The 12,583-nt window shown below is 35.2% G+C and overlaps 1 long non-coding RNA gene across 2 annotated transcripts in view; it reads left to right on the forward strand.

Annotated features, from left to right (window-relative positions):
* LOC131998765 (uncharacterized) overlaps nt 1-12,356 on the forward strand; it is a 41,433-nt gene extending 29,077 nt beyond the window's left edge. For both annotated transcript variants that reach the window (XR_009398854.1, XR_009398855.1), the window contains exons 3-4: nt 10,632-10,757; nt 12,103-12,356. This is a non-coding gene — a long non-coding RNA (uncharacterized LOC131998765). The remainder of the gene's footprint in view (nt 1-10,631; nt 10,758-12,102) is intronic.
* Nucleotides 12,357-12,583: the final 227 nt, after the last annotated feature.

The following is a 12,583-nucleotide window of genomic DNA, read 5'->3' on the forward strand; positions in this document are numbered from 1 at the left end:
TCTGAGGACTGCAACATAAATAAAAATAGCCCTGAATACATAGGAATGGTAAATCCCCCATCCACTCTTCAATCTTCTTACAAGTATAGCCACTTGGCCATTATTTAAAACAGAATTCCTCGACCTCAGTGATAATTGACTTTTTGGGCCAGATAATTCTTTGTTGTGAGGGGCTGCCCTGTGCACTGTAGGATATTTAGTACCATTTACGGGGTCTACCCACTAGATGCCAGTAGCACACACCCTAGTAAGGACAATGACAACATCTGCAGAGATTGCTAAATGTTTCTGGAGGACAAGTGCATTTCTAGTTGAGAACTGCTGATCTGGAGTTTCTATCTCAAATGCTACATGTTTCTTAGAACAGAAAGGCTTAAGGGATTATATGTCAGCATTATTGGTTTTAGCATCAAATCATCCTTCCTCATAGACTAGTCTTGAGCCTGTGTTCAGTTTTATGAGAAGCAGACTCCAAACTGTGCTTCATTTTTTTTTTAAAGTGGACTTCTCCAGTATGACTTCTGCCTATTGTCTCTGTATTGTTAATTTGAAAATGATTCCACCGTTCTAGTAAACGGATCACTCCCTTACTCTTACCAAGGATCGTTCTTTCTTTCCAGACATATAGTAGCTTTTTTCCCCCCTTACACTCTACTATAATGATTGCCATAATATAATAATAATATTCATGATAAGTTTTGCTAATATGGCTGGCTTGTTCACCTAGGATCCAAAGTAGGACATATCTTTCACAGATATGACTGTGAGTGAGTTTTATGCTTTCTCCAATGAGAAAAGCAGGTTTATTGTCAAAGACCAAGTGAAGAATGAGAACTTTCACATCTAGTCTGGCCAAGACAAAGTCATAAGGCACTCAAAGCAGAGATTGTTTTAGAATGCCAATGCTTCTGTTGGGAGCCAGAAACAAAATTATTGAGCAAATTTATTGAGAGAGATATATTGGAAGTTGTCATATAATTTCTTTGTGGTAACTTTTTGTTAGGAACCATATATATGTTATCACCATGATTCCTTAACAATATCATCTACAATTATACCTTTCACCCTTCTATATTTTCTGAAAGAACACTTGTTGGCCAAAGTAGATTTTCAGAGCATTTGTTATATAACCTGAATGAGAATAAGGACAAGAAAAGTTTTGTTTACAACCATAGCATTCATAGCTGTATACTTTGAGCAAAACATCCAGTAGGCTTCAAAACAACCTTTTTTTTTTTTTTAAGATTTTATTTATTTATTTGTCAGAGAGAGAGAGAGCACAGGCAGAGTGGCAGGCAGAGTCAGAGGGAGAGGCAGGCTCCCTGCGGGGCAAGGAGCCCGATGTGGGACTCGATCCCAGGACGCTGGGATCATGACCTGAGCCGAAGGCAGCTGCTTAACCAACTGAGCCACCCAGGTGTCCCTCAAAACAACCTTTGATGTCATATTATTTCCCCTGTATGTTTTGTTCCTACTTCCCTCTCTGTTTTGCTCTCCACTGATGACCAAACTTTGTACTTAATTCAGAAATCAGAAATAATCAGACATGTGCTTTTTTTTAACCTTACCATCACTAAACTTTAAACCCATCCACATCTGTGACCCCTATACTGTCTGACTTACCCATTGTTACTTTGGATTAAGTATCCTTCTTCCAATTAAACATGATAGGTGTATCATGCATTCCACCTTTCCCCAAAATGTGACCTCCGTAATTACCCACCTCTTTCCTGTTCCTCTGGGAGATAAAGGCAGCCTGGACTAAGGTTATTTGTGGGACCAGAAAGAGTACATAGATGAGAAATATGGTAGAGTGAAGATTGTAGCACATTTTCTAAACAAGCAGAAAGTGCCATGAATTGGACCTGGGGAAATAAGAGAGGAACATTAATCTTATGATCTTTGATTGATTCACATACATAAATGCAAAATTACTTCCTATCTTTCCCAGGTGGAGAGGATGTTGTGTCTTTCTATGCACTTACAAAATTTCTAATGCATCCATGAATTCTTCAATGTTATTTCTAGAAGAATCCTTTTACTTTTTACCTCCCACCTTTAGGAGAACCTTTTTCACATTCTAGTTAAAATCGTGCTCTATGCAGGGCACCTGGGTGGCTCAGTAGGTTAAGCATCTGCCTATGGCTCAGATCATGATCCCAGGCTCCCAGCTCAGTGGGGACACTGCTTCTTCCTCTCCTTCTCTCCTCCATCCCAACTCATGCTCTGTCTCTCGATCTGCTGCCTCTCTCTCTCTCAAATAAATAAATAAAATATATTTTTTTAAACTGCACTATGCATAAGAGGAATTCATATATTTATCTCGCTAATGGAATCCCAGTGTTTTCTCTTTGTGATGGTGGAGGTTTTATTTTCTTGCACTATATTGCCAAAAAAAATGTAAGAGCCTTAAAGGGAGAAATATAAAAAAGAAATCTAAAATGATGGTTGTAACTAAATTTCACATGTTCCAATGAATATTAATTCTTCTGATACATAGTTTGATATATAGTTTGATAATACTTATTCCTTTCTACTTTGAGTTATTATATCAAAATATTAGACTTGTTTTTCATTTTTCTAATCTAAAAAAAAATATTTATTTATTTATTTATTTGAGAGAGAGAGAGAGAGAGAGAGAGCGCATGCACAAGTGGGTTGAGGAGCGAGGGAGAAGCAAACTTTTTGCTGAGCAGGGAGCCGGATGAGGGGTTTAATCCTGGGACTTCAGGATCATGACCTGAGGCAAAGGCAGCCACTTCAGGGACTGAGCCACCCAGGAGCCCTCTTTTTCATTTTCCTAAAGCTTTTTTGTCTTGATAAAATTTACTTAACAGTACATAGCTTTTTATTTAAGAAATTAAAAGTGTTATAACTGATATTAATCTACTAGGTTCTTCTCTGAAATTGATAGCCATGATCTCTATTTCATTTTGAAACATATAAGCAGAACTTTAATCTGTTGGTTTCCACCAGTTGTCAATATCTATCGATTTAACAATCTTGAACATACAGCATTGGTTCTACACAAACACTGATACACACATACAATTTTATAAATGTTTATAAACTTTCACAAAATGACAGGATTTGTAAGGTAAATCCCATGAAATCACTTCTTTATAAATAAAAGGAGTTGTGTCTATATACTTCTTCTTGTATCGGCTGTTCATCATAAACTTGGAAGAGGTCAGTGAAAAAGGACCAATGAAAGGTACAAGGGAGGAAAGCCAGTAATATAGCAATAAGTTACCAGATTTTAAAAAAACTTAAAAATTTAGTATCCACTTCTATTTGACTGATCTCTATGGTTTAACAAGCATATATCAATTTCTTGGGACAGTATTGGTTTCAAATTGTGTGTTATTTTCCCCATGAGCACACTTAAATCAAATTATTAGTTGAAGGTTTGATTTAGAATATATTGCTACTCTACTTCAAATGAACTCAGACTCAATTTTTAAAAGTTTCTACAATCAAACGTGTTCTGAATCTATGTTCTAAAACAAGTAGAGGTAAATACTAGAATAGAGATGCCAAGGTTTGGTGAGTGCATTATGTTTCTTATATTTCCTTATAAAATCCATGGACACTATTCTCAATGAAACCCATATGTAAAAATGGGAATAATTCTCTTTGTAAAAATCATAGAGAAAAGTGAGATGATTTGAGATTCCTAAAATTATTAAAGAAACAGCATTAGCCTTTAGGTTTGTCTGGAGATAATCACATCATGGCTAGCAAAGCTTTCTAGGTCTTGTACTGTATCTTAACTCTTCATCTAAGCTTTTCATTTATTTCTCACCTCTATGTTAAAGAAAATTTACATATATATGAACTATTGAGGTCCTGAATTGTCCCAGTTTTTAAAAATAAATTTTAATCTCTCTTTGAAAGATTAACAGTAGCAATATAATCATTGTAAAATTATGTTTTATCTTAAATTTTTGCTCTTGGTTTGACATAGAACTTCCTGGAACAAGTGCTCTCTAAAGCACAAATTCCTGGGTGCTGGTTGGTCAGTTGCTTAAGTCTCTGCCTTTGGCTCAGGTCATGATCCTATGGTCCTGGGATGGAGTCCCACATCTCACATTGGGCTCCCTGCTCAGCAGGGAGTCTGCTTCTCCCTCTACACCCCCTCTACTCATGATCTCTCTCTCTTTCACTCTCTTAAATAAATAAATAAAATCTTAAAAAAATAATGAAACACAAATTCCTTGAAAGTTTCTTTATACAATGAATTATATCAATTATTTCAAATCATGCCATAACAAAAATTTTTCAGTAATAAAATATCCAGATTAGTTATAACCACGTAAGCTTCTGCTGTAATAATATGCTACATTACATAGTTTAAAAATGTACTTATTAAAATTGGTCAAAATTGAATTTTTTTATTTCTTTTGCAGCTACAAAGAAGCCATAACTGCCACTCTTAGTATTGATTGTTAGCAGAGTAATTTCTTAGACCACCCCCCCATTTCATAAAAAGCATCAAGAACAGAAATCCTATTCATTTGCATTCTCTCAGTCATCCTGTTAAAATAGCATGAATTTTCCTTACAGTTTTCCAAGAAGGATTATCAGGTACACTTGTTGGTCCAGCGAAGCAACAAAACAGACATTAGCATGAAGCAGTGACCTGGCAATTAGAAGATACAGATTTTGTTTCTGCCTTCATCACTTTGTTCATTTTGTCACTTGACCATTACTCCTTCTCTTTGAGCCCAAGCTTTTATGTCTACAAAGTGTCTTGTGTAGTACAATAGATCCAGGGGATCCTTAGGAAATATTAAAAATGATAAATGGTAATGGTAAACCTAGCTCTTACCTCTTGACTGCAGAGTGTGCTTTGTGACTGAATAATCAAAAGGCTTTGAAATTGTGGATGAATTTTTTTTTTTCCTAGCAGTAGTTAGTGCATTATTCTCTGCTTAATTATGAGCTGAACATAGAGGAACATACTCACGGAGACAGTGGATATCTAGATCTTTCTTTGATATGCTTACTGCTTAAAGCAGTTCTTCACCCTCTTCTGCTGTTTCCAACTTTTTTTTTTAAGATTTTATTTATTTATTTGACAGACAGAGATCACAAGTAGGCAGAGAGGCAGGCAGAGAGAGAGGAAAAAGCAGGCTCCCTGCGGAGCAGAGAGCCCCATGCAGGGCTCAATGCGGGGCTCCGTCCAAGGACCCCAGGATCATGACCTGGGCGGAAGGCGGAGGCTTTAACCCACTGAGCCACCCAGGCGCCCCATGTTTCCTACCTTTCTTAAAGGTTTATGGAAGACAGCAGATATGAAGTTGAATATACTGTAACTTTTCTGGTACTATAAGGTTATTTGAAAGTTGCCTTTCTCTAATAATAATCTTCTTTGAACTTTTGAATAAATTTCATTTCATTTCCCTCCAGATGTGTGCCTTATGTGTTACATGTATTTTATGAGTGGTTTTATCTATTTGTTTGTTTGTTTATTTACTTTGGGCATTACTCTTACAACACACAAAATAATATTGCAAGTGGGCTGAAAGAATAATGCATCATTTGGTGAGTGCTGTGAAGTGTGTAAACCTGGCGATTCACAGACCTGTACCCCTGGGGATAAAAATATGTGTTTATAAAAAATTAAAAAATTTAAAAAAATAATGTATCATCCCAAAACAAGAACTAAATTCATAGTTGATATCTGAATATGATTGGTTTTTTCAGATGTAAAATCATTTCAGAGCTGGGTTAGGCAAGCCCTTAAACTTACTCACCCCTCCCTAAAATTCAAGCTACACTTTAAAAAATAAATGCACTTACTTTAAAATTTGAAAAGATTTAAATCTCTATTAAATAAGCCAGTTGTAGAATTTTCTTTTAAATGGCTTTGTTATTTTTATGTTTTATGTGAAGCAGTTCTTTCAGCCTTACTTTATAGTCTCAGGTTATCAAGATAATGGATATCATCCTTTTAATTTATCTCAATTCTTACCTTTTTATAAGAATTTATTATTTTCAGCCACAATAGGGGAGAGCCATTTTTTTTATCAAAATGGAGCTGATATTTATTGAAATAAACATGTATTTCTGATAGCATTTCTCAGAATCTAAGCAAAAGAGTTCTCTGGCTCTTTTTTTGTTTTGGTTTGTGTTTAGTTATGCTGACTTTGTTTTTGGCATATGATATGTTTTCTCATCTTTTAATCACTTTTATGTTTCTTTATTGATTGATAATGCTTGTACACAAAAACAGGACGTTGCAAAAATACTCAGCAGATAGTGAAAAGGTCCGAAAAGTATTCCTGGAAAGTCAGTAGTTGGAATTCAAAAATAGTTAGATCCTGCATATGACAGGCATTTTTTTCCTATTTGTACTATACCTGAGAGGAGATTTCATTTTACATGCATAGAATAAAGTCTATTGTATGTATTAAAGCAACTTTATGACAACAGGGAATCTTTGTGGGTCTGAAAAATCAATGAAATATTTATAAGAAAAAATAGTTACTGAGAACATCCAGTCCCTGGTCATCATCCCGTGTTATAGGTGATGGCTTCAGCCATTTTCGAGTTACAAAATACAATTTATTACTGTAAAATCTTCCTCAACACAAAGCTGAGTTGTTTCCAAATTGATACAAGTTATTGCCCTGCAAGGAGGCAATGCCCATCTCCACTCAGAGCTCAAATAGTTAATGTTCAGCACTTGGGACCAATTTGGCTGACATGAAAGAGCCCCTGAAGCAGTAATGGCTCTTTGCTGGTGGTGATCTGTATATTACTGCACTTAAGTTCTAGAATGCCCGGAGTGCTTCAGATGTGATTTTATTTTGCTACTGGGCTTAATGCACCTACTTGAATATTTAGCCAAGTCAATTTTCTGTCAAACGAATTTATTTTTTGTGAGTATCAGGCACTTAAAGATAATGCTAATAAATAGGCAATGGATAGAATTTTTTTTTCTGCTTTATCAGGTTTTTGTTGTTGTTGTTTTGTTTTGTTTTTTCTTATTCTGGAAACACTAAGATCTGTATAAGCCTTCACATCCATTTTGAACTGGAGCAGCTATAGATCAACATGAAATATATAGACAAAGATGGACAGACCAACTTTGGTTTTACTTGGCCAGGTTTGCACTGCTATCATGTGTGGCCATGCATCTCGGGAATTGCATAACTTTGTAGTCAACTCTAGTCTCTGCCTGGATAGTGCACAATTCACATGACAGTATGTGGAGACACTACACAGATTCAAAGCAAGTGAAGAATTTGATTAAACCATTATTATGAAATTGCATAACATTTTCATGGCTGGTTACCTGAGTAAATCAGACCCTTACCTGATCTCATTGTTTTATTTTCTTAATGGCCTTTAATCTTAGGCTATAAGACTCAGAATTAAGAGTTCCTCTACTTCAAACTTTTTACTATCTAGGAATAAACTAACACTCTTATCATCCAGGGACTGAACTAAGCCGCATAGCTAGTTAGTGGCTATCAAAGCTAGATCTAAAATCCCAGTTTATAGACTTCCCTTCCAGTGATCTGTTTTCAAAATTCTATGCCCTCTTTAGCTTATTAATGTGTTGACAGCCACCTTTCACCTGAAGATTATACAACACAACACAGGGAAGTGACCTTACAATAATAGAATCCTGGTTTTAGTCTCTCTTCAAGTCCATTCTGCTATAGGGATTCTTCAGTTTTGATCTTGGCTTGTTAACCTCATTAGCATTGATTCTCAACACCTGTGCCTGTGGTTAGATGGGGACCTAGGGTGTATGACTTCTATGTACCAGAGCCCACAACCAATCATCATTTCTCTTGTGTCCTAATAGAATATGAATAGCCAGAAACAGTGAATCTGAAATCAGTTATGGATGTTAAGTAGGTTATAAAAATTTTGTGTATAATATATATATTATACATTAATTCATATATATAGATATATAGATATAGATATTTCTATATCTATATAGATATATCTAGATATCTATATCTATATCTATAAACAGAGGTTTTGGACCATAGGCAAAGCATGGCAAAATAATTTAATTTCTTTTTCTTTCTAGTGAGGCTGATGGGGTTTTGTTTACATTCCTAATGAGATGCTGATTTACATGTTTTGGAGAACCACTTATTCTGTGTTCTCTGTGCATGGTTTCAGCCTTGCAAATCTGGATTGGAGTCATGCATGAGTTCAGAGCAGATGTGTGCAACTGGACAAACCATTTGCCATTGCTTTTCCTTGGAATGGTAATCCACATGCCAGGATTTCAAATGAGTTTAATACACATTTTCTTGATTAATGGAAAATGGCAGAGTGTAGGAGACTGAAACAGTTCGTGCTTTGCTTGATTAATTAATAAGGGACTCTCTTTTCCCAGCTTCAACTCATTATGCTAATGAAGTGTCATCAATTAAGGCTTTCCCTTGATTATTGAATCTGTCAGGTACTGCTCAGTGAAAATGCTGCATTCCTTTGCTGTCTGGGTGGAATTGCCATTACAGCCCTTTATGAGCCGCTCCTTCCATTAGCTGCTGTTTGTTCTCTTTTCTCATTATTGTGTCTTTTTCTTGACCTTAAGAAAGATGATTATGGAAAGCTTGGAATAAACTGGAAAATGTTATCTCTGGGAATATGGATCAAGAAAATGTGGTAACAAAAATATATATCATTCTTCATTCAGAACTCATTTGTAATTAATGACACAGTAAAAAATGAATCAAAAGAATACAGTGAACTTTCTGAAGTAAGTCTCTGACATTAGATTAGATAAGCAGTTCTGAAATAAATGGTCATTAACAATTCCTCACTCTACTATTCAAACTAAATTTGGAGAGGAAGGGCTTTTCCTAAGGGAACTACTCTGAGAATAAAAGAGTGTGTTTTTAAATGCTTTATTCTATTCATGTGAAGTTCTAATTTGTTTATAAATATTACTTGTATTTGGATCCAAGGTGAATAAGGTGACAAAATGTAAAAAAAAAAAAATAATATAACCAAATACAGCCTCTAAGACAAGTTTATATTTTTATGAAATTTTTTAAATGTCTTAGTGGCCTTTGCTTTTCACTGAAGATGAGACTTTTGTTATGGATGAATTATATCCACTCATGTTGCCAAATCCACTCATTAGGGAATACCTTACTTAAAGATTAGATAGTATCCAATAATGAGAGACTGTTTTCATTTTTTTAAATTTAATTTTATTTTTTCAGTGTTCCAAGATTCATGTGTATGCACCATACCCAGTGCTCCATGCAATACATGCCCTCCTTAATACCCACCACCAGGCTCACTCATCCCCCTTCTCCCCTCCAAAACCCTCAGTTTGTTTCTTAGAGTCCACAGTCTCTCATGGTTCATCTCCCCCTCTGATTTTCCCCCACTCACTTTTCCTTCCCTGCTCCTAATGTCCTCTATGTTGTTCCTTATGCTCCACAAGTAAGTGAAACCATATGATAATTGACTCTCTCTGCTTGACTTATTTCACTCAGCAAAATCTACTCCAGTCCCATCCATGTTGATACAAAAGTTGGGTATTCATCCTTTCTGATGGAGGCATAATATTCCATTGTATATATGGACCATATCTTCTTTATCCATTTCTCTGTTGAAGGGCATCTTGGCTCTTTCCACAGTTTGACAACCCACGGAATGAGAGAAGATATTTGCAAATGACACTACAGACAAAGGCCTGATATCCAGGATCTATAAAGAACTCCTCAAACTCAACACTCAAAAAAAAGTATATTATGGCAAAAAATGGGCAGAAGACATGAACAGACACTTCTCCAAAGAAGACATACAAATGGCTAACAGACACATGAAAAAATGTTCATCATCATTAGTTGTCAGGGAGATTCAAATCAAAACCACATTGAGATACCACCTTACACCAGTGAGAATGGCCAAAATTAACAGGACAGTAAACAAGTGTTGGACAGGATGTGGAGAAAGGGGAACTCTCTTACACTATTAGTGGGAATGCAAGTTGGTGCAGCCACTTTGGAAAACAGTGTGGAGATTCCTTAAGAAATTAAAAAGGAGAGACTGTTAAGCCATCCACTAAAGGCTGTGATGGAAGACCTGAGTAATCCACTCACGATCACCTATCCCATCTTGGCTTTAGTAATGCATATCTTAGGGAAGCAACATTAACACATGTGTTTCATTTTCTCATTTCATTTAACATAAATAAAAAAAAAAGTAATTTTATATTTTTATGTAACATCTCTGACTTTAGGGACAAAAGTTTTAAACCAGTGGTATCATCTGTTTAATTAACCCATCCATGTCTCTGTCTCCTTAGTGTAGAATGAGGAGATAATGTTCATTCATGGGTACTTTTCTAGAGATTTTGGGTATAAATAAATGGGAAAGAAAATGGGATACTTTGCTACTTGCTTTTAGGGAAAACATTTATATTTTGGTGCTCTGAGTTTTAAAATTAGAGGAAGACAGTTGATAGAGCTTATTGCTGAGTATATTGATACTTAGTTACCTCTATCAGTTATACTAAAGTTTAACTCTTTTTTAAGAGAGCACTCTTTTTCTCTTATTCTCTTTCAGGAATAATGTTTCCAGCTCAGTGGAACTCTAGATGTGCTTGTCTTTAGGTCATATCTTTAATTCTCTCCTAGGTCCCAAACTTATGACAGTGCTGAGGAAAGACTGATTCATAAAGTGAACAAAGTATGCTGCTGAGCAGAGGCATTATCTACTGCCTCAAGAAAGAATCCCTGAATTATCTTCTCAGAAGGATTCTGGTAAGAAATATATCTAAATATAAGGGTGGACAAGTGGGAGGCTGGTATTCAAAAGAACTCAGGACTCACATTGTAGCAGTGCTACTCCTTTAGTGGACTAGCCCCAAGGACCAGATTCTTCACATGAGGTCCCCCACAAGGGCCATTTACTCAGCCTTCAAGGCCAGATTTGATTTGGTTGTCATACTTGCATTTGCACATACGGTTTGGAGAAATGGTAAAATAACCTTTTAAAACAGAAACTAGTGGAAAATCAAATTTCCCAAGTAAAGAAAAATTGGTTTTAAATTTTAAATCCAAGCCACAGTACATGCATTCATTGTCATCATTTTAACCTTCTCTTCATTTTGTTTTGTTTTGATATCAAAGTCATGATGATTGACCAGGCAAGATGCAAAAGGCTAAAAGATATCTTTTAGAATACATTACTCTCCATAAATTTCTTCTTTTTAACAATAAAACTTTACTTTCATTGAAAAAAAAACAACTTAATTTCAACTTTGCAACAAAGGTACATGTTCATGCTGTCATTAAATTTGAAGTTATTTATAACACTGCAATGTTGGTTGAGTGAGAGAAATAGAAAAGTATCATAGGTTTAAGGATATGAGATATGACTGTCATTCATAACTAAAGTCATGCTGGGTGTATAACATAATCTCATTGTGTCTTGCCTGGTTGGAAATACTAAAATGTGTGTAGAGAGGAATGCCATATTTATGAATTTTAATTATTTCTAACAAAATAGACTTCAGGGCCTGAATATATGTGAAGTTTGCAGAGCAACAGATAAACAAAAGGTATTTTTTTCATATGGACAATGTAATGTGTTTAGTCAATTACCAAGAGTTAACCAAAAGGCAATAGGATATAATTAGTTTAATAAGCATGTATTATAAGAAAGCACTTTACTCAGAGTGCCAGTGGGTCACTTGTTCCTCTAATAAAATTTATTCTTTGTGGGAGCTGAGCATTATGTGAGACACAGCATAGAGAAGTGGTTAAATATATAAAGCATGGAGCCAAACAGCTGGAGGATGAATCCTAGCTCTCTCCTCTTTACCAACTGCATACACATGAGCAATCTCTTTAACTTTCCCATGCTTCACTTTCATCTTCCATAATAGTAATACATACCCTGCTTGATTGTGTGGATTAAATGAGTTACTAGATGCAAAGCTGCCAGAATTATGTTGGCACTGGGTAAATGCTATAAAAGTATTTGCTATTTTAATATAGGGCAATATATTATATTGGCAATTTTGATTGAATTTTAGGATCAGATAGATGGATATTTATATTCTGTCACTATAGGTAACTTTATTATTTTATTTTTTGTTTTTAGATCTTGGGTACATACCAAGACTATTGAGCCTCGATTTTCTCATCTGTAAAACAGGCACAATGACAGGATCTACCATATGTTTCATGAAGATTGAACAAGCTCTGTTAATCACTGCTTAATAAACATAATCATTATCTTTAATTTTTATGTACACATGGAATACCATTGCCACACTAATATAGTTTATTGTCCTTGACCACGTGCAGGATATATTAAAATCCTTTTGTTTCATATGTATAAGCTAGAAAGAGGTATAATTTAATATACTCCAGATTCAATATTAAACATGTACTACTTAGCGTTTATTTTGCAGTCCAGTGTTCTTCCTTGCTGCAACAAACTCCTGAATTATATCAGGAAAACAGACATGACAACCCTAACATAAATGAATTATGCAGACACAGAAAATCCTTCCTACTGTTAAAAGATATTGGTTTTCTTAAAAAGGAAAGTAATGTTTGCCCTGTGACTGGCATAATTA

Source organism: Mustela nigripes, chromosome 13, assembly GCF_022355385.1.
Source record: "Mustela nigripes isolate SB6536 chromosome 13, MUSNIG.SB6536, whole genome shotgun sequence".
Taxonomy (NCBI): domain Eukaryota; kingdom Metazoa; phylum Chordata; class Mammalia; order Carnivora; family Mustelidae; genus Mustela; species Mustela nigripes.